Source organism: Plasmopara halstedii (genome assembly GCF_900000015.1).
Source record: "Plasmopara halstedii genome assembly, contig: Scaffold_1343, whole genome shotgun sequence".
Lineage (NCBI taxonomy): Eukaryota > Oomycota > Peronosporomycetes > Peronosporales > Peronosporaceae > Plasmopara > Plasmopara halstedii.
Genome location: NW_020188258.1, coordinates 207,307 through 213,835, shown reverse-complemented (window position 1 = coordinate 213,835; position 6,529 = coordinate 207,307).

Below are 6,529 nucleotides of genomic sequence, written 5' to 3'. Positions count from 1 at the left end.
GTTATACGAGTCGGACTGTACACTCTAGCAGCTCGTCGAGCGGGTTTGAAGCCGATGGATCTCAGCTATGCTGCGAAAGAGGAGGCAGATCTCCGAGCTGTCGGGCAGCGCTCGAAAACCCTACGGTATATTGTCTGTGGAGACACCCGTCACCTTCGGACTGGTCGTCCCCTGCGCAAGGCGCGTCAAGGTTCAACAAACCGACGTCCCGCTTCTCACCAGCCTTCTGGTTTGTTGCGTGGAAACGACAACACCCAGTAGCCGACGGGCGCCCTACTGGGGAAGAACTGAGTTCTATTGAGCCTCAAAGCGGAAGAGGTCAGTTCGTGCACTTTTACACGGAACGTGCACGCAAGCCGGATTTTCTGGTCATAAAAGCGATCGTGAAAGTCTTTGAGAAGACATGAAAGATCCTGATCGACTCCGGGTCGTTGGGCAATTATGCTTGATGCTCCACAATAAAAGGAAGTCAGCTGTATGCTGGGGCGCTAAAAGCGCGATTGAGTGACAGTCACTGTTCACTTAGCGACGAGGGCATATGTGACGGTGCCAGGGTCCCGGTGGACATCGGTGTCAACTTTTTTTAATTTGATAGCGTTGAACGCTGCTTAGTGTTAGACTTGGATTCAATATATGACCTATGGCATGGTTGGAACACCACGAGCCATGGATCGATGAGAGGTCGAAGACCTTGGGTGCTACGCGCATGTCTCCTGGTGGAGCTTGGTGAGTCATGAGCATATCTCTGCACAATGCCATAGGCGCGAGCACTGGACCGAGACGGTCAATGTGCTGGACATCGGTGTATCCGAGTTGTTGAAATACCGAAGGAGTGTCGGACAGGAGTCCCGAGCATGGCTCACGGGCTGAACGTGTCACTTCTTCGGAGCCGTTTCTGCATACCTTGTTTGGCATGGTCGGCCAAGAGCCGTGGCATCGAGGGCGAGGCCTTAGTGATGCGCGTAAAGTAACACATAATTTACTGAACACTGCTCACGTTTTGAAGCAGTCACGACATCCCACGGATGACATTGTTGAACGAGGTCCGAGGCATCTTGGGCAAGGCTCTTCAGATGCGCGTGGAGTGGCATGAAATCCACTGGACGAAAACTGCGAGGCTAGCAGCTCTTCTTCGGATGTTTTCAATTACATCAGGGCTCTGGCCAGGACGGCGCTAAGGGCGTTTTCCCACTGGTCTCGCCAAGACAAAATCGTTTTTTGTGGAGATGCGACGGCAACGCCGTACGCTAGCTTCAAGACGCCAGGCGTCTACCCAGACCAAGGATATACCTACCGTAGACGATAGAGCACAGTTATACACCCTCGTCAACAATACTACGGAGGAGGCAGAAGGCGACACTACCCTTCAGGCTCTTCCGGCGGTGGATGATCTTTTTAAGGCAGGCGACTTAGCTAAAGTGGTCATTTTACGACCGGAAGAGGAGATCAACTCGTCGTTGCATCTGGATGAAGCTGTCCTGGAGGATACCAAGAGGTTGCCAAGCGCACGAACTGGGTTTTCGATCCTGAAGAATGCTTCGGATCCGTACTATCCCTTGGTGAAGGAATTTCTAGACGTTGTCTCCAAACACCTGCCGTCGGTGATCGCGCTAAAATTTCGTCAGCTCAATGCTGCAGAGAAGTACAACTCAGTTCACGATAAGGAATTGCTTCTGATAAAGTATGCACTTGTGAAGATCAGGGGGGTTCACCTGCTCGGCTCCAAGCCGTTTGTGACTTCTACACAGATCATGAGTCACTACGCAAGTTGCCTCATCTCTCGCAGAGGATGACCTTGTGGCTCTCCTTCTTTTCAGAAATTTTTTTTAAGGTGAAGTATACACCAGAAAGCAGATTATTTTGGCTGATGCGTTGTCACGTAGGCCAGATCATGAGCTTGCTCATGTTACGTTAGTGACGTCGCCGGGACGGATTTGATCAATGCCCCATACGCGGGTGATGATATGTGTGTAGCGCCGCTACAGGCTATCGGGAGTTTGGAAACTCGGGCAAAAAGTCGTCGGCGCGATTGCGCGCACGGTCACAGCGACATGAATCAAGGGTTGCTGTATTAAAGCACCGTTTCGACGAATACGGCACGAATTGTGGTTCCACATGATGAGATTTTGAGGTACCGTATTCTGTATGAGGCCCACAACACCCCACTCAGTGGGCATCTTGGTCGTGAAAAGACCTTCAACTCTGTGAGTTGCCACTACTGGTGGCCCAAGTTGTACAAACGGATGAGCATCTATGTGCGCACATGTGAGACGTGTCAGAGGATGAAACCTTCTCCGAATACGGCGGCGCCGCTCGCCAGTTTGTTGGTACCCACTAGGTATTGATAGTCCATGAATATGGACTTTGGGTTTGGCCTGCCGAAGGACTTTGCAGACAACACGGATGTCGTGATCTTCGTCGATCGTTTGAGCAAGATGATACATCTTGCGGCGGTCCTGAGCACCATCGACGGTGACGCAGTTTGTGGATCGTGTCTTTGGACAACTTGGACTCCCAGAGTCAATGAATCTGACATAGACCCACGCTTCACTGGGAAGTTTTGGTCGACGATCTTCAAGGTGCCTGGCACTAAGCTGGATATGCCAACAGCGGACCATCCACAGACCGATGGTCAAACTGAGCGCTTAAATCGCGTCGTTGAGGACATCCTTCGCAGCGTCTGCGCTGAGCGCCAAGCTGTCACTCGTAGAATTTGCTATGAACAATGCAGTGCATTCGTCTACTGGCTACACGCCGTTCTACGTGAACGGGCTCGTTCGTCCTCGCATTCTGCTGACACCGCCCACTCACGGTTCAGGGCTTGGTGGAGGGGGAATAGCCGAGCGGCTAGCAAAGGTCGACCCTCTCACTGTCCGTGAAGAATTCGATGACTTCCTGTCAACCAGACTGAGTGTCTTACGACACGTTCGCGATGCGATGGCTGAAAGCCAAGACATGCAGAAGTAAAATGCAGAAGAAAGAGGTCGAGGAAATGTTAAACATATTGAGGTCGAAGACTTGATTTTACTGAATGCAAAAAACTTCCTACCCACGCAATTTCTGCTGTTATAGAACGAAAAATCTTCCACGATTTATCGGACCTTTTAAGGTTGTGGCCAAGCGGGGCCTTGTGTATACGCTGAACACTCCGAAACGGATTCGCACCCATCCAGTGTTTTATGTGGGCTCCCTTAAGCCGTACCAGGATCCTGCACAAGTGAACGCAGAGTCGTTGGCGCCAGAGCGGCGCCTGCAGGCGCTCGACCACCCATCAACTGGAATAGCAACTGGTTTTGAGCACGGAGTACAACGATCTTTAACGGCGCCAAGTGCACAACTTCGCATGAAGAGACGCATTCGTCAGCTCAATGGCTAAGAGCTGCTTCGACAGAGCGCGATAGTCCTCAACGTGAGGCAGCCAGTGCACAACGTGCTCCAAGATTTTTAAATTCTTCCGCGCAGCCGTATGCAACCCTAGCATGACGCTCAGCGGGGTCCCTTTGCGACGGACCTTGTCCTCAAGACCTCAAATCGCATCGCGATTCATCGGATGGCGATCGATCAATCCGCCGCCGACTCTTCTCGACGAGAATGGTGGCGCCCACTATCACGTGGAATATCTGGTGAGTCGACGTCATTGTCAGGGTCAAACCCAGTATCTTGTGAAGTGGGGATTCCCCGACTCTGACAACTCGTAGGAGTTAGAGGTGCCACTTCGGCAAGACTGCTCAGACGTCGAGGACGCTTATGATCAGATGGATCATGAATTTCCGCGTCGTCGTACTCGGCCATAGTCAGGGAAGTCTAAGGGCCTTGAGCTGCTGCGGTCGCAGACTCCCCCGTGTGAGAGACTACAGAGCTCGCAGGAGCGTGATGTCCGTCAATCCGAAGGATGTCGGCGACGCACCTTAAATTTGGCAAACTCAAACCGAAGATAGCCTTCCACACGTTTTTCTACTTCGTTATGGCTCAACCGTAAGCTGTGCAGCGAGGAAAGTTTACGGTATCACTGCATTAATCGCTCAAAGAGCTCTTTGCCATCTGCAGCAGTTTTGCCAGGGGAGAGCATCACAGTCATCGCCAGCATTGCGGGTACAGGAGTGCCTCCTCTTTGAGCACGAAGCCGGGTGCGGTATAATTCCATTGGGATTTCTTGAGGTACGAAGAAGCAAGCTCAGAGAGCTTTTCGTTTATCAAGGTAGTAGCCGGGGGCCCGGCCACGTAGAAACCAAACGATGGAGTGATCACGTCCTTCGCTTCTGCAGCGGGATCCGCCGAGTAAAACTCATATCCCACACGACGGTCAAGGCCCGACTGTGGATGCGAGCGCTGGAGAGCCACCCTGCGGGCAGTATCCAGCTGCTGCTGCTGTGCCTCGTCGAGGTGATTGGTAATGATACAAATTCCGGGCTCACGTCACGCCACTGGGGCACCTCGTCCTCTTCTTCTTCCCATGCTGGTAAAGGAGTATCCGACTCGATGTCAGCTTCCTCCAGACCCTCGACGAGGTAGTTCATTGACCGTGGCGGGCACAGTGCGCGGTACTCGGTTATCGAGAGCTTGAGCTGCGCTTTCCTTGAAGCCTCGGACATAGTGTCCGGAGTTGCACCGGGTGCAGGAGTCGATGAAAAGCTCTGCTCATGGGCGTTCTCGGAACCAGTGGGGCTTGTATGCAAAAGTATGAACTATGTATTCGTTCAACATCATCGCAAGCTATATTATCACTCGGGTGTCTTTCGTGTCCCCGACATAGAGCTCATTTGGCAGACAAATGGAAAAGGGTCCCGGTGAAGTTGTGGTGTCTTAGACACGTGAGCCTCGTTCGAGGCGACAGTTATATGTGAACTGTAGCTATTGACCATCCTGATAGAGGAGAGTGTAGCGGGGTCACACGAGATGGTGTAATCACACAATAGTGTAACTACAGTATAACGACAAGTTAGTCGTCGCTGGAACAGCCAGTAGTTATACATTTAACTAGGTTTTTCTATATAAATAGGAAAACCTATAGATTTAGATATAGTCGGCTTTGCCGCAAATAAAATCTAGAATTACAGCTTATATTCTAAACGAAAGAGCTAATTAGCCTTGAACTAAGGTTGTATTTACTCTTGGAGTAAGCGGATTGTGATCCCCTACACTCGTACTGGTTCTGAGTATAGAACGAAGGTTGTCAACCTTAACTAAGTTTGAAAGAGCTCTGGCAGCCCCACTGCAAACAGCTTCGGAGGATTCTACGTTCCATTAACTTCAGCATGCAAACACTTTCTCTTGATTACTTTTCTTTGACAATTGGTGTTGCGTTAGAATAGAACAGGGTGTCTTGCCGTCTTTTCATAGTGGAAAAAGTACACTCGATCATAAGTTGTCCTCGCCGAGCGCGTGCATTCAATTCTTGAGCCATTAAGTTTAGTAGTTCTTAAATGCACGATCCCATTCGCTTGTTTTGCATAAAGCTTATTAGTCAATATCTTCAAATCTGAACCAATAGATTATTTGATCCTATATTCGTATATATTAGGTTCACTCCTCTTTACGTGTCTCGAGAAGCGACCGTATTTTCATCTGGATTGACGTCTGGCTTACCATTTGTCGAAGTTTGTGAAAATTAACGAATTTGATAAAAAAGAGAATCTTGTCAGATACGGTGTAGGCGCTTCATCCACGTCCATTCTCTATAAACCCACGCAACGTTTATAGAGTATTCATATTTGATCGAATATTTTTACTGGTTGTGGTGATTTCATCGTCTGTTGTTTCTGCTCTAGTATACGTGCCCCTTCAGCTGCATTTTCGTTGTCTAAGTTTTGAAATGTAGCCTCATAATCAACATTTTTCTTTGCAGGCTTTTGTTGAAGAAGCCTGTATGCTTCTTTATAAGAACTGTACATTTTTGTTACCGGCGGCATTATTTCTCTTCAGCGTCTCTTATTCATTAAACGTAAAATCTCGAAAGTTTAGACAGCCGCCCGTAAGCTTAGTCGTGGTTGCCGTCTCTGTTCAAATTAAATATGGGGTAGTAAAATCTGCCGCTGGAATAGCTTTTGTTTCATTAGCCAAACGTTCTAATCGAGGTCAAGTGCTGTAAGAATGAATACCCAAGACCTCAAACTTATGCTTTAGTGTTCATTTTCATCTCTCAACTTCGGATCGTGTTGTTTTGTCGATTGATGCCACCTCGATGCTCCTAAATAATATCTCCGTTCCGCATTTAATCTGCTCATCACTTCCAGTTTGAATCGTTTGATCCATTGATGTCCCAATATTTGTCATTCGTGGATTGCTTAAATTCGAAATGTTACTTGTCAGTGATTTTGCCTGTGTTCGAGCACTGTTGTATGAGATCCAGTCTGAATACCTATGCTATTACGATTCGTGCCAAAATTTGTTTGACACCGGAAGATGTCGATACATTCATACCCCGTGACACAGTCGAGTTATTATTCCTCAAATGCGTGGTTTGTCTAACCAACTCTGTATTTCCGTTCTCAATCGTTTAGACTCTTTAAAGTACTACCGTACTTCACAT